At 38.6% G+C, this 16,953-nt stretch overlaps 1 protein-coding gene and 1 long non-coding RNA gene across 2 annotated transcripts in view; one reads left to right on the top strand and one right to left on the bottom strand.

Annotated features, from left to right (window-relative positions):
* The window catches only part of LOC114645600 (uncharacterized), an 88,156-nt gene that overhangs the window by 24,557 nt on the left and 46,646 nt on the right, over positions 1–16,953 (top strand). The gene's annotated exons all lie outside the window — the stretch shown is intronic.
* Positions 14,553–16,078, bottom strand: LOC127529154 (uncharacterized). Its single transcript, XR_007935839.1, has 2 exons — positions 16,022–16,078; positions 14,553–15,493 (listed from the first exon to the last, which is right to left on the bottom strand). It is a non-coding gene; the product is annotated as an uncharacterized LOC127529154 (long non-coding RNA).

Here is a 16,953-nt window from a genome sequence, read left to right as displayed (position 1 = left end):
TGGCTTGAACAATTACGCCAGTCGGACAGCGCCAGGTCTCGTGTTCAATAACAAACCTGGTCAGCATCTGTCTGGGGATTGCAGATTGCCGTTGCCTGATGCGTTTGATTGATAGTTCCGATTATGCGACAATGCTCCTTGAAAACCTGGTTGGTGTTAGACTTCTAATCGGGAATTTAATCTGCATAATGTACATTCATATTCTAATTTCAATGTAAAACCAGAATATATCAGTATTTGAATTAAACTCTTCAACCAAACTAGACTACACCTCGTGGAAATGCGATTGGTCCATCACTAACTGTCACTAAATTTTGCAATAACTATACTGATACGAACTGGCGCTACACATCCACATCATCACGTGCATTGGAAATGAGACGCTGAGCTTTTGACGCACAAATGTTTCAAAACTATGAGGGGCCAAACAGGCCATAAATCATATATTTCTGTGTGTAATCTATTGGTTTACGTATCAACACTATTGGTTTATGAATATTTACTATCGGTTTGCGTGCATACTTAATTGGTTTGCGTGCGTATAATACTGGTTTCATTCATATGAACTATATTGGTTCGTGTCCGTATATTATCGGTTTGTGCGTGAACTATATCCGTTTGTATATGCATAGCACTGGTTTGCATATGAACTATATTGATTCGCGTGTGTATATCAGTGGTTCCAGTACGTTTGTTATTGGTTTGTGAGTGAACTGCATTGGTTTTCGGTTGTATGTTATCGGTTTGCGTATGAACTATATTGGCTTGCGTTCTGTGCCGGTCTAACGATGGATTTGTGTATGCACTATATTGGTTTCATGCACGTCTTATACTGGTTTCATGTGGGTAACATATCGGTTTTGCGCTTGAACTCTATTGGTTGTATGTGTGTTCCATGTCGGTTTCTCGTATGAAACATACTGGTTTGTGAACGAACACTATTGCAACTCTGTGTATGAACTATATCGGTTCTGCGTACGAACTATATTGGTTGTTCACGTGATCTTCAGTGAAAATGGGCGGGGCAAGAAACAGGAACTCAGGGGCCGGTAGTGTCATGGAGCGTGTAGAGAAGCTGACAGGAGACGGATCTGGGTTTACTTTAAACAGTGCAGTATTTTTTTCCACACAATAGGTTTGGGAAAGGACTTGGTGGTAATTATTACTATTTAATAGAATCTGCCATTGAGTGTGTAATGAACACAAAGCTGAAGTTAAGTACGTATTTGGTCGTCTTTTTATTCGCTTCCAGCTACATGCTCGCTTGCAACCCGCGACTGTACTTTTTCACACAGCTTTTGCAAGCTAGTTACTTATTCTAAAGGCAAAATATTCTACATTTACTACTGACGCCTTTATCCAGTATAACATTTAGTTACTACTGGTTACATTTCTTATGCCCAGCGATCCCGCACCGTGCCGCCTATTCAGGTGAAGTGACATGCTCATGGTCACACAGTGTCACTATCAGTACTTTAACCGAGAAATGAAGGATTTAGAGGGCAAAGCCCTTACCACAATGCCCCAATGCTTGCACATCTGCAATGTGTATATTATTTGACATGATATGATCGTGTCCATTCTTTGAAAAGCTAAATGTTCCATATTTAGGACCAGTATATGTGAGTTACATCATATTGGGCCACCTTACCTTTCACAGTTTTGTGACAAGGCATATGCGTTTTTTAAGATGCAGCCGATTTTTGCCCTGCCAGGTACGAGTACCTGCGTATTTCCACTCCAATATCTGATAAATAGGATTTACTGTGCTATCATGGACACTGTAAAGTGTTAAATCACGTTCAGCCACCTTAATTTTCACAGTTTTGTGACAAGACAGATTCCTTTGTTAAATTAAAGTTGTGTTTAACATTTTTGACCTGTGCAGAACCAAAATGTGGAATATTTATTTTTTCAAATAATTGATCAGTTTGTAATGATTCTGATTAATGTACATGCTGTAGAATATTTTGCCATGCTGTTAGAATAAGAAGCTGGTGTGCAAAAGCTGTATGAATAAGTAGCTGACTGCAAGCATATACTGGATGAAGCTAGGATTGAATAAAAAGCCAGCAGAATGTGCACCTCACGTCAGCCCCGTTAATATTTCAGAATTACGGGAAAATACTGTTAAAAATAATAACCACCAAGCCCTTTCAGAAACAAACAGTGACATGCAAAAGTATTCAATCACTTTAAAAGTCATCCTAATTTTCTGTATGACAAAAGATTTTTCCACGTTTATTTATTCATTCTTTTTAATGTGAACTCTTGTGCTGTAACAATACATTTCTAAATAAACCATTTTCTGTAGATATTTAACTGAAGAAGAAAAACTCCAAAGTTGATGTTTGCATTAAGTATTCAAGCCCAACACATTCATACTTTGTCAAGAACCCTTTTGCTGCCGTAACAGCCTTCGTTCTTTTGTAAGTAGGCCCCAGTTCTGCACATTGCTCAGGAGTGATTCTGCCCCTTTCTTCTTGGCAGGATTTCTAGAGACCCTCTATGTCGGTGAGATGGCACCTCTGAACAGCAGTTTTCAAACAGTGCCACAGATTCTCAACAGGGTTAAGCTTAGGGCTTTGACTTGGCCACTCCAAAACATTCACCTTTCTGTTTTTGAGCTATCCCAGTGTCACATTGTCCTAATGCTTAAGGTCATTATCATGTTGAAAGATGAATCTTCTCCTGAGCTTTCATAGCAGACTGGAACAAGTTCTCTTGCAAAATTGTGCAGTATATGTGTCCATCCATTGTCCCTTCAACTCTGACAAGATTCTCAGACCCAGCACATGAAAAACATCCCCATAGCATGAGACTGCCACCACCATATTCCACTGTAGGAATGTTGTTTTGAGGCCTGGGTAATGTTAGTGTTACACTTCACATACCTTTTACGTCTGTCCAAAAACTTCTATTTTGGTATCATATGACCATAAAACCTTCTCCCACATTTTAACTGGGTCTTTCTCATGCTTCTTTCATGCTACCCTCCCATAGAAGCCTGTTTTATGGAGAACTCTTGAAATTTGGACCCCAGCACCTTTACTCCAGCTAAAGATCATTGCAGACGTCTGAGAGTGACAGTTGGATTTCTAGTCGCCTCTCTCACCAGTTGATGTCTCACTCTGATGTTGAGTTTTGAGGGACAGCCTGTTCTAGTCACAGTCTGTGTACTTTGATGAACCTTCCACTTTCTGGTGATGAATGCAACAGTACGCAATGGGACATTCAAACTCTTTTGATATTTTTATAGTCATTCCCAGTCTTGTGCATTTCAATAACTTTGTTTCTCACATCAGTAGAATGCTCCTTTGTTTTCATTTTTGCAGTGACTGTCCACCAAAGATTACGGCCCTTACAAAGGGGGCTGTTTATATCCAGAGAGACAGAAAGGACTCACAAGTTGCACCTCATCATGTTTAATTATGACTGTTAAACGACTGTCACCTTTGTAATTAATTTGTCATTGGTGTAATGATGGAGCTTCCAAAACACAGAGGTTTAAATACCTATGCAAACATTAACTTTGGAGTTTTTCTTCTTCAGTTAAACGTCTACAGAAAATGGTTTATTTTGTCTTTGGAAATGTTTTGTCACAGCATAAGAAAAATACTGAATGAATAAATGTGTATAAATCTTTTGTCTTGCAGAAAATTATGACTTTCAAGGGGATTGAATACTTTTGTATGCCACTTAATGTTTGTGAAAGGGCTTGGTGATGATTAATGTTTAACATCTGAAATGATCACAGGACTTAAATTAGGTACACATTCAGGTGGCTTTTTATTCACTCCTAGCTACACATATGCTTGTAGTCAGCTACTTATTCACAAACCAGCTTCTTCTTCAATGTTAAGTGCATGGTAAAATATTATACAGTGTGTACATTAATCTGCAAACTGATACATTATTTGAAAGAATAAATATCCCAGATTTAGCTCTTGAACGGGTTGAAAATGTTACACTCAACTTTAACAAAGGAATCTGTCCTGGACAAGATTATATTATGTCAAATAATATACACATTGCAGATGTGCAAGCATTGGGGCATTGTGGTAAGGGCTTTGCCCTCTAAATCCTACATTTCTAAATCCTACATTTCTCGGTTAAAGTCCTGATAGTGACACTGTGTGACCATGAGCATGTCACTTCACCTGAATAGGCGGCACGGTGCGGGATCGCTGGGCATAAGAAATGTAACGGCGTCAGTCGTAAATGTAGAATATTTTGCCTTTAGAATAAGTAACTAGCTTGCAAAAGCTGTGTGAAAAAAGTACAGTCGCGGGTTGCAAGCGAGCATGTGGCTGGAAGCGAATAAAAAGACAACCAAATACGTACTTAACTTCAGCTTTGTGTTCATTACACACTCAATGGTAGATTCTATTAAATAGTAATAATTACCACCAAGTCCTTTCCCAAACCTATTGTGTGGAAAAAAATACTGCACTGTTTAAAGTAAACCCAGATCTGTCTCCTGTCCGCTTCTCTACACGCTCCATGACACTACCGGCCCCTGAGTTCCTGTTTCTTGCCCCGCCCATTTTCACTGAAGATCACGTGAACAACCAATATAGTTCGTACGCAGAACCGATATAGTTCATACACAGAGTTGCAATAGTGTTCGTTCGCAAACCAGTATGTTTCGTACGAGAAACCGACATGGAACACACATACAACCAATAGAGTTCAAGCGCAAAACCGATATGTTACCCACATGAAACCAGTATAAGACGTGCATGAAACCAATATAGTGCATACACAAATCCATCGTTAGACCGGCACAGAACGCAAGCCAATATAGTTCATACGCAAACCGATAACATACAACCGAAAACCAATGCAGTTCACTCACAAACCAATAACAAACGTACTGGAACCACTGATATACACACGCGAATCAATATAGTTCATATGCAAACCAGTGCTATGCATATACAAACGGATATAGTTCACGCACAAACCGATAATATACGGACACGAACCAATATAGTTCATATGAATGAAACCAGTATTATACGCACGCAAACCAATTAAGTATGCACGCAAACCGATAGTAAATATTTATAAACCAATAGTGTTGATACATAAACCAATAGATTACACACAGAAATATATGATTTATGGCCTGTTTGGCCCCTCATACGAAGCCTCTGACATGCGCACTGGGTTAACTGAGGCTTCGAAGCGTCGAGCAGATTCGAAGCCTCGGACATGCGCACTGGGTTAACTGAGGCTTCGAAGCGTCGAGCAGATTCGAAGCCTCGGACATGCGCACTGGGTTAACTGAGGCTTCGAAGCGTCGAGCAGATTCGAAGCCTCTGACATGCGCACTGGGGTAACTGAGGCTTCGAAGCCTCGAGCAGATTTGAAGCCTCAGACATGCGTAGTACTACTGAGATTGCGTCATGACTGGCTTCGAACGGGGATTTGAAGCCTCAGACATGCGTAGTACTACTGAGATTGCGTCATGACGGGCTTCAAACGGGGATTTGAAGCCTCAGACATGCGTAGTACTGAGCTCATGACGGAGCTCTGAAGCCTCAGACATGCGTAGTACTGAGCTCATGACGGAGCTCTGAAGCCTCAGACATGCGTAGTACAGAGATTGGATCATGATAGGGCTTCGAAGTCTCGAGCAGACATGGTTACTGAATCTTTGTGAAGCCTCAGCACACTCAAAGGCATTGACCTCTATATTTTGAGAGTCTATCTGACACTTAACTCTCTAGTTATTTTGTAATTCGTATTGACATTACACAATTCAGGTAGTTGCTGAGAAGTAATTATTGTTCTTGTGGTTTGCTGTGATTTCCTTTGTCTGATACATAGTGTCAAAGATATATTGTCATATATCAACTTTATATATATAAAAAGATTAGGTAAATCGTACAACCTTTTTATGGAACGCTTAATTTTGTTCAAAACCGTATGTCATATAGTATACATCTATAAATATAATTTTTTTGTCTTCATTAGGAGAATACAACAATGATACTCTCGTGTCAATTAAACCAATTTAACGTGCATATGTCAAACAACATATTTCCACATCCGCCGCAGTAAGAACAGTAGTAGTAGTTCAGTTGTGCGAAGCTCGTTTATTATCCTGATTAGGTGGCTCAATGGTATCGCAACTGTCTCTCGGTAAAAACACCAGCGGTTCGCGTCGTCGATCCTCCACTTGATAAAGGTTTTTTTCAATTCCTCCATTTAACCAAATTTTCAGCTTGGACGGATAGCGAGCGAATCGAGCTGTCGAGGGAAGATTGGGCCGCTGTAGACGGGCAGGGGGCACACGTCCCTAATTATATTGTGTATGTAAAGAGTTTCACTGTAAAACGTAATAAGCTTCATATTTGTGTGTTTGGATACCCTGGTGTCGTACTGAATTTGTATTGTAGAAAAACAAACTACTGTCCAGCATGCCTAAATGTGTCTTTTCGTTTCTGATCGCTATACGGCACTACCAATTTAAGACAATTCCCTATAAACAGTTTCAGCCAATCAGCGCCTTCTAAACATGCAGAATGACAGTGTGAACCTTTATTGTAGCGGCGCAGCATCTTCGTTTCAGTCAGTCGTTGTCCTGTTAGACTATTTACTGTTAAGTGCTGCTTGAGGTAGCGTTTATAGTACAACAGGTAGCCTACGTAGTTCTTAAATTGGTATTGAAATGCACACACAAGTCTCCTAAATTATTTATTGAAATGCCTACATTTACAGTGTCCGTTTTAGGAAATCGTAGTTTTTACTTGTTCCCGTTATCAGGAATTACAATTTCTCAGTGTCATATATTATTCGTTACTACTCGCGAGTCCCGCATCATTGAGATTCTGATTTATATTCGGTATAAGCAATTTTTTAAAAGGAGCGTTCATTGAACTGACTATAGCAGACTTGTCATCTTCTTAAAATGACTTTATTGATTTGATGTTGACAATCATAAGATCAAAAACCAAGGAGGCGATGAGTTTGCACGGACTGTGCTGTTTCTTTTTTTTTGTGACATCGCATCAGTAGAGAGTGCGTCAAATTAACAATGCATTCTGTCCTAAATGACAGCGCATACGCTTTTTTATATTTCCTAAAGGCCAATGTGTCTCAGTTTGCTCATTAATATATTTTGACAGTGTATTTTAGTGAGAATGATTATAAACATATTACCCATGTTCATTTCCCATGTAGATATGTAACGTTTGGTGAGAATAAATAAAAAGTAACAACACATATAATAGTTATGTTGCATTGTTTATGATTAACAAAATTCATAGTTTATCTGAAATGTTCTACTTATACAGTCGATTTATTCCACTTCTGAAGGTGTACATTGTCGGTATTCTCCATTGCAATTGCCCCAGAGTGTAAGGTGTGCCAGTGCAACTGAAGGGTGGCAGACGAGCTCACGTAATGGGTGACAAGGCACATTCTCACCCTGATGCAGAGGCTCTTGTCATGAATATTCCCATCTTGTGCTTTTTCTCGTTCCTGCCAGTTTACTATTATTATTGGACACGTATGTAGAGGGAATGTGTGTCTTATTTTATGTCTATGAAAGGAAGGACGGTAAAGCCTTGAATGAAACTGAGTGTTGATGCTTTGGGTGACACGACAGGTGAGGAGCAGGGAACGTTAAATGTGACAGTGACTGCGGGGGATTGTGGGACTGGAAGATGGTTTAAGAATACAGAAACGACAAAAGCTTAGTCTTTCAATAATTTTATTTACATCAATGATTTACTCCGTTGTGCTGCAGTTCGGAAGATTACTTATTTACCCCCCGGCGCAGCTTTTGATAAGATGCATTCAGAAGGAAAGGATGTTGCTGACAAAGTCAGGTGCTTTTTTGAAAGTTTGGCTCCAGATGTGCTTATCCAGCTGCTCCTTCTTGTCAGTACTTGAGTGATCTTTATGTTCACCTCTGGATGATTTCGCAAAGTTTCTTTGCAACGTTTTTGTCTCATTAACGCAAAACTCCCGAAGCTTTCCTAAAATTGCAGAAGACAGTTGTGATTAGTTATGCAGCACATGCTTTTACTCACATTGCTTTTTGGAAATCACTAATACAAATCAGCTACAGATCTGGGAATCACTGAATAGTAAAAACGTTTAATGAGAGTGTCTTGCGCATATACTGGTGTAATGACCACGTCGGCTTTAGTGAAGCGTTTCTTAGCCTCTCCGATATGATCGACATGGCGTAGAATAGATTCTGGATTGTTATAATACGTGCTACCTTACGCAAAATATGCTCATTAATTTGTTACAGATTCTAGGTGGACACGATTCCACACCAAGGAAAAAGGTGCCCCATGTAAATCGTTCATAATGTCTCCAAAATATATTTGTTAACTTTCAGACAAGTACTACTTAACTGTTTTATACAAAATCCTTATTTCAACATATGCGAGCCTAAATTAGGATTTGATCTCGGGTTAGCGAACCTTATCGCTGTAGCAAGAACAACTGCTTTTTACGCTTTGAGCCAAAGCGCTTTAACAGCCTAGTGAATGACCAAATCGACTGCTGACTGCGCAGGTATCAATGACGTCATTACGCAAGCGTGACTCAAAATCACGTGACGGGCGCATTTGAAGCAAGCCTCGAAGCGGCGCTTCGATCTCCAGTGCTTCGAAAGCTCGACACAGTGTCGAAACCTGAGTATCAAGCGGCACATCGCTAGTTGATACAACAAATAGTATTAAACACATGAAAACTAAGGTTTGCTAAAACAAAATATATGGAAAAAAATTGCTCTATGATCAACTTTCCACTTGTGACGAATGTTTCTAAATAAAAAAAATAAACAAAAAAAAGTCCCCTTATTTTCAGTGCTCTGTGCAGTGAACTCCATACTAATAACAGGCAACAACGAACAACACCAACATTGTCAAAGAGAAAAATCAGCCTGCGGCAATTAAGCATTAACAGAAAAGCAGCGCCATCTAGTGGTATGAACTAATACTGGGCAACACATTACATTATTGGTCTATCTACAGTAGAGCACTTTAATGCAATAATATGAGGGCAGTAAAGTGATCCCGTTACGTAAGGAGGACCGCACACTGCTGTAAATTGCCTTTTAATGTTGGTAACAACATTTTATATTTAATGTATGTGCATGAAAACCATAAGAGAACTGGACTTAGCGGCTCCTCGGTTAGCTAATGACTTTCTGCATAGCGGGTACGACGGAGTGAAGCTTGGCTGAAATATTCCTGACCTGTCGGCCAGTTCCCAGCGAAGTAACAACAGGTAGGATACAAACTGAAGAAAAAACAAAAAAGTTCTTCAGTTCTTCACTCTTATAACGGAACTGAAATGCACTGGCAGTGATATTTTCATAACGAAAACGAGAACTAGAATTTAAAATATTGTTTTTTGTTTTACAAGAATGAGAACTGAAATTAAGGCAAATAGAGAAACTAAAACTAAATAAAAATAAAAATCAGTGATATGTGAACAAACTAAAACGAGAATGAAAATTGAGTGAAAATGAAAAAACGGCAATAGCATTTTCGTTCAATCCTGTCTAGTCGCCCTGAGCGTTCAGTTAAGTTGCGCTCTTCACTATGTGGTGATCTTGTACCTTGGGCTTACTATAGTCACGTGGCACAACTTCCGTAAAGGACAGTGGTTTGTTTGTTGAGCACATTTGGCTTGTCGGGTTGAAGCAGTAAGCAAGTGTGGTTACCTATGACGAATTTGGCAGAGATGTTTGCGGGTAGAAATCAAGAAAGTAACGTGTGGAAATACTTAAATTACAGCGCAGATGATAATAACAGCAAATGTAGAGTGCGAGAAGAAGAAAAGAGTCTCGGAGTTTCAGTGCAGGACTAACTGGATCAGTACTTAGTGGAAGCCCAGGACTTCTCTGGCACCATGACTGCTCTTCAGTCCAGGGATGTGTGATCGGGGGAGGCATGTAAAGTAAAAAAAATAAATAAATAAAAAATAATATTGATAACATAAAATAAATTTGTCCACTTGTTTGTGCTGTAAATTTATTTTCTGTATGATTCCAATAATTTTTATCTTTTTTTACTGTTAAAATCACTGAATTTGCGCATTTCCTGATCGAATACATGAGAGAAACGCAAGGTGCGGCAGCAACGAGATTTGCATGCATGACACATGCTTTATCAAATACATGAAAGGAATTGCATATTGGCACTTGATTGTAATCAATCGGTAACAATATAATGGTGCACAGAATGGCCAAACTGTTCCAACTACCTGGCTGCTTTAGTGTTGTTAGAAGACATCACAAATGGAAGAATCAGAACAGGGCGTGTATTTAGAGATCGTCCTGATTTCTTGCCCCATTATGATGATGGACTTCTAAGTCGATTTCAATTTCCTAGAGCTATCCTCTTGGAGATGTGTGCCGAACTGGGACCAGCTTTACAAAGGCAGACTTTGAGGACTTGTGCTCTACCTGCTCCTTTGCAAGTTCTGTCAACCCTTGGGATTTTAGCCACAGGAGCTTTTCAACATGAACGGGCTGACTGAACGGGGATTTCTCACTCATGACTGAGTCACGCCATGCCAGCTGTATGGGATGGTATTATCTGCTTGTCATCCAGATATGTAAGATTTCCTTACACTGTTGAATGGGCAAACATCAAAGTGCAATTCGCAGCAACGTCCGGTTTTCCAAATGTAATTGGAGCAATTGACTGCACGCACCTTGGTATAAAGGCGCCTTCATAAGTGCAGAGAATTAATTTGTTTATGTAAATAATTTGCACATTAAACGCTTTCTATCTGTGATGCGAAAATGATTCTCATTAATGTTGTGGCGAGATGGACTGGCTCAACTAATGATTCATTCATTCTGAGAAATAGCAGTGTTGGGAGCAAACTTGAATCTGGGGCTGTGTGTGATGGCTGGCTTCTCAGTAAGACAAGACATTTAATATTATTGCTTTGTTCAAAATTTTAAATTATCTGTATGATGTTACCATATAACACTTACATTAGGTGACAGCAGGTACCCGCTGAAGACATGGCTTCTCACCCCGCTTGCCAACCCAGTGACTGAACAAGAGGAACGTTATAATGACCACCACTCTCGGGCTCCGGAGTTGGTAGAATGTACTATAGCACAGCTTAAGGGCCATTGCTGCTGCCTGGATAAGACTGGTGGAGTGCTGCTGTGTAGTCCACAGAAAGTGTGTCATATTGTGCAAGCATGTAGCGTGCTGCATATGTGTCACACAATCGTGGCTTACCTGTACCTGAAGCGATGCAGTATGATGAACCTGACCCAGACCCACCAAATGATCAGCCAAATCGGACAGCATTACAATTTTGTTTGATTGTAATTAGGAAAATGTAAAAACAGGTAATCAGAAGAAGCATCTATTATGTTAAGCAGTTTATTCCATTTGTGGCCAATATCACATAGTACAGCATTTATATTCCTTAATTCCTTTCTTCACATCTCTTAGAGAATCCACTATTGCATTTTGTGACTCCAGAATAGCGGCTGTCAGCACACGGAAAGATGGTCATATGGTGATTTCTGAGGCAGGGGTGTGTGAGCAGCCAGCACTTAAAGATGTGTTCAGAATTGCCTGGCATAGAGGTCACCTTTTGTAATATTGTCTGAAACAGAAAAAACATTAATACCACATCGCCTGCTTGTTTGTCTTATTAAACATGAAAATTATTTACATGAGTATGGGTAATAGTAAGTGAAAAAAAATTTAAGCTCCCACTCACCTGCAAATTCCAGTTATAACTGTCTCACCAATAATTGCAGCATCTCATTGCTCAAATGGTATGAGCCCCAGACCTCCGCTATCTCCTCCAATGGTGTAGACACTCAGACTTTGGGCTGCAACTCGCCTTTTCATGTTGACTTTGACATCTGACTACTTTTTTAGTTTGGGCACTGTGCAACTTTCTGAACTTTAACTTTTCAGTGCATCCACCACGGTGTGCCGCTCCATCAATTTCCTTTTTTTTGCTTTACCACTGCTTAAGCCACCAAATAGTAAATTTTTCCTTGCTTCCACTGAGCAAGACCTCCATTTTGCATTTGCTGAAATTCTTATTTTGTACAGATGCTTTTGCCATTGTCTTTTAACAAAACACTAAACCAAAGGGATTGTTTATACTGATTTGCTTATTCAAATTGGTGAAACAGGAGTCGGGGTGAGGCTGTAGGTGTGTGTAGTTATGTTAAAATTCATGTTGATTGGGATTTATAAAGGGAAAATGCGTTGAACTTTGCTTATGCATAGTTTTATGCATCTGAATTTTTTTTTGTTGGTGTGAATTCTGCACAAGGCGTTTATTCATGAGGCATCCTAGTATTCTCTCAGCACACAGCTCCAAGAGAATAGCTCTTGGAAATCTAAATAGACTTTGAAGCCAGATATCATCATGGGACAAGAAGTCAGTAGGATCTCTAAATACGTGCTCTCTGCTAATTTTTCCATTTGCGATGTCTTCTAACAACGCTAAAGCAGCCATGGTAGTTGGAATAGTTTGGCCATTACATGCACCATGATATTTTTACAGACTGATGACAATCAAGTGCCATAAATTTGTTTATGATATGCAATTTATTTTGGTGCATTTTATTAGACCTGCGTCATGGATACAAATAAAAAATAAAGGGGAAACCTGATGCTGGGTGCTGCCCATTTACAAAGCCGAGCAGAAAAATGTGTACACATGGTCTGCGACCATGAAATTGTAGCTTTACGCCAAGTTTAGTTCTTATACATCTCGATGTCAGCGTGGAAATGGGCATATGCAAAATTTTTGTGCGTACTCACCGTTTATACATGATGCCCCTGTAATAAATCAGGTTTTTATGGTTTGGGACCCCAGCTCTTTTTACATTTTTTTCAGTAGTATAGTGTTGTACAGTGTTAGCCATTATGGATGCAATGAGAAGTCAAGGAAAATGACACCTTTTATTGGCTAACTAAAAAGATTACAATATGCAAGCTTTCGAGGCAGCTCAGGCCCCTTCTTCAGGCAAGATGTACCTGAGCTGTCTCAAAAGCTTATATATTGTATTCTTTTTAGGTAGCCAATAAAAGGCGTCATTTTGTTTGACATCTCATGGCATTTTTTTAACAGATTGCAGTTAGGAACAATTAGTATAAAAGTTCTGGTCTGGAGGAGCCTTATTTCAGGAATTGCCTGACTCTAACTAAGAAGGAGAGTTGAATAGTTGGAGAAGTTCTGATGGAAATGAAAAAGGAGGATTTCCTGGTATGAACAAGTTGTAAGATAGAGATGACCAACACTGTTGCCTTGTCTTCCACTCACTTTGCCCTCTCTTAAGCCGATGTCATATTATGCAACATTTTGTCGTAGGGTACGTCAGATTTGCTGATCATAGTCGCTGATCTCGTCACTGCACCATTTCAATTACACGACTGAAAATTGCAGCCATTGTCATATTTTTCAACTGACCGCCGATCTTGCAATACAGCTGTGCTCGCCCTTTTTTCTGACAGCTAATAGCGCGTTGCTTGACAGAGCCAGAACTGCATGAAGTGTTAACAGCTCTAGCAGGTTCAGCAGCAATCTCAGCCCTTTAGTTCTTTTTCTCCATTCTCTTATGGTATGTTAAATACAAGAATCAAACAGACAATGTTCTCTTCTGTTTGTGAGGTCTAAGGGCCCCCATGCTGCTTGACGTAGCCGAGGGTATACCAATGCTTTGTGAAGGGTTCATAACTGTGGTGCAGTTCTGCCCTTCTTCTTTTTTTCCATTTTGTTTTAGTACATAAAACACGAGACACCAGACAGACCAGCTTCTATTTTATTTGTGAGGTTCACAACACAGGTGTTCCAAATTCCTCGTCACAGCATTCTATGTAGTGTACTGCGGGCTGGATGCTCATTGGTTCTAAGATCTCACACATAAAGAGCCGGCCTCGCTGACCAATACAAAGTCAGACTTTTTCATCCTAAGTAGCTACAGACTAGTTGGTTTCAGTTGTTAGGTATGTGACATTAGGTGATCAGCTTTAAAAAGGAAACAATCAAGAGGTCTGAGTCTTACATAGCAAGACAATTAAAATGAAGGTGAAACAGTTAATCAGCAGCAAAAATGGCCACTAATTAAGAAAAAGTTTAGAAAGAAAACTCTGCAGCCACTGTGGCGCTCCAAGACTGGAGTTGGAGACCCCCACATTAGAGACTGCACAGTTAGTCAGATGCCTCAGGCTGGCTATGATTATGTAAGTGAAGACTAAGGCATTGTCATCTAATGTGACATCATGTGACATGGCCTTAAGGGACATTCAAAAACTACAAAAATGATCAGGATGGCACAGCATTGTGTGTTAGGAAGGGTCACTGAATTTGCTGTACTGCAGTATATGGCAGTCAGGATGATCACCAAACTGAATTTACCATTGTAAAGTTTTAAGTTGATTATTTAAATTACAATATTAAATATAAAAAAACCTGAGACTGTCTCAATAATATTTCATCCTTATGTACTAAAATAGCACCTGGGAATCTAGTCATAAAAACAACAAAAAAAGGAATGAAAACCCTCGTACTCAAAATAGTTTTGATTTAATGCATTTATTTATTGATTGATTGAATTTAACAATAAAAGAATGAATCAAGTAGCACAGAAAATATAATCATAGCTAAATCATCAAGAAAATCATGAGAAAATCAATTATAAAATTAACTATTAAACCTACATTACTATAGTAGTGAGGAAACAATTAAATTTTCTCTGGAACTAAGACATGCAATTTTTAATTGTCAGCAGGATCTTTAAACATGTTCAGTTATTCTTGACAGTTAGCCAGCAATATTGATTATGGGCCTACTTTTAACTAAAATGTGAGTAAATCAGATTTTGATGTTGCATTTAGAAAACTGCTTAGTGTCAATCCACTCTGAGGCACAGACCTACATGAGGCTAATTTAAAATGAGCTAACATGCAAGTCTTGCAATACGGTAGGAAAATTAAAGAACCTGTAGAAAAACCCATGAAAACACAGGGAGAGCATTCAAACTCCACACAAATCATAACTCGCTGCAGGATGTAAAACTAAGGCTCTAGTAAAGCAGTGCTGTTTTTATAAAACTTGTTTTCTAAATCCCGATACCAGTCACAAAACAATATTAACAGCAAATCAGCAAATGCTCTGTCTACTTTCAATTTAAAGATATGTTTTGATTAAAATATTAAATTAAAGTTGTTAAAATGTGTAGCAGTTGAACTACTTTTGTTCCCAAAGATCTCAGATTTTACATAAGTTCAATTCAAAAACCCATTAAATGTTATCATTCATTGTTGATTATGCACTTGATCATTGTTATTGATTACATATGCCATGCATTGCAATATTTCTATTATCATTTTAGTCTTTTTCAGAACATTATTAGAAAAGAGATAAAGCTCAGAATGAAAGAATATTCAAATCAACATGTATTACTTCTTCAGTTTTTACTTCCAGTATGAAACTGTCTTGTGCTCAGTATAAAAAAAGCCTGGAAACAACAAACATAAAATAATTAGTAACAATATTTTTACAACATCTATAAAAATTAATGTGCATCTGAAATAAACATGAGAACAGGTTTTTGAAAAGAAGAATCAATAAATGCTGTAGCTCTGCTGCAGTAAAATTGGGAATATTGTTGGAGACACTTTGAGCATAGGCAGCTAAAATGCTGTGCTTTAATTCACCTAATTTCTTAATTTTCCTCATTTAAAAATAAATGTTTGAATAAAAATGAAATTTGCTAAAGCAAGAATTTGGGTTAGAGGGTACACAACAATACTCAACAAAGTCAGAAATGTTTTGAATGTGTAACTTAAATACTAAAAATATTAAAATAAGAAATAAAATAATATCTGAAAATTATCAATAACAACACTTTCATTTATTTCTGTTTATATAAAATGGTGGTCTTACTAACTGATTAGTTTTTTTTCCTCTTTAAAGTATTTCAGGTAAAGATCCATTCTGTGTTAAACTATTTTAATTCAAATGGTGCGTTAGAAGATTAACTTACCTGGTACATTTTGGACCTCCCCATGAAGTCCAGTTTCCTGCTCCTTAACAAAGGAGTGAACATGAAATTCATTTCCTCCAAGTCCTCCACACATTCCATGTCCTCCATGTTCTCCATGCACTATGTGTATTCCAGATGTACCAAATGCTTCAGGTGCTCCTTGCGGTAACCTTATGAAACAAATATTGGTGATGAGATGCAATATAAAACAATTTATAACAATTTATAAAGTAGCATTTCTATCCCATTACATTTATCTATCATTGTTAATAAAGACAAAATCTTTATATATAATACGCTACCGTGGCTGTTCTTTTGTCTGTCCAGGATTTTAAATCGCAAACCGTTTCAGCTATTGAACTGAAATTTGGTACACATATACTACGTGACGTCTACTATCTGCTTTCTGGGTGATGATTGACCGCCAAGGTTATTCCTCTTTTTATTTTTATTTTATTTGATTGTAGAATCAACTCTCGGCAGTGACCAGCAGGGCGGCCGTGCGGCGCATGCGTATAGGCGATGTTCTCAACCCTATCACCTTTGCTGTCACTTCCCCTACCTCTTCATATCTTAAATCATTGTTGAGGCAGATTGAAGACTTAAGTGCCCGCTTAAGTGAAAAATTAAAAAAAAAAAAAACGTACTAACTAATTGCAACACATACACTGACTTTCACAGTTTTAACGTGAAAAGATGCCGACAAAAGAAGAGAAGAAGCAGGCCGCCAGCGTGGAGAAAAGAACAAAACAGCAAGTGCAGCAACCTCTGAGCAAACAAATGGTAAACTACAGAGAAAGAGGATGAAAACTAGGAATGTGCAAGTCAAGTGTATTCAGTGCACGTTATTGTGCAGTGCGTCATTACTGGTAGCTTATAATGCAATAAAATGTAAGTGTTATAATTAGTACAATTTACAATTCACCTTCCCT

This window comes from Erpetoichthys calabaricus, chromosome 1 (assembly GCF_900747795.2).
Source record: "Erpetoichthys calabaricus chromosome 1, fErpCal1.3, whole genome shotgun sequence".
In the NCBI taxonomy this organism is placed as follows: domain Eukaryota; kingdom Metazoa; phylum Chordata; class Cladistia; order Polypteriformes; family Polypteridae; genus Erpetoichthys; species Erpetoichthys calabaricus.
This window is presented reverse-complemented; position numbering and strand designations above follow the sequence as displayed.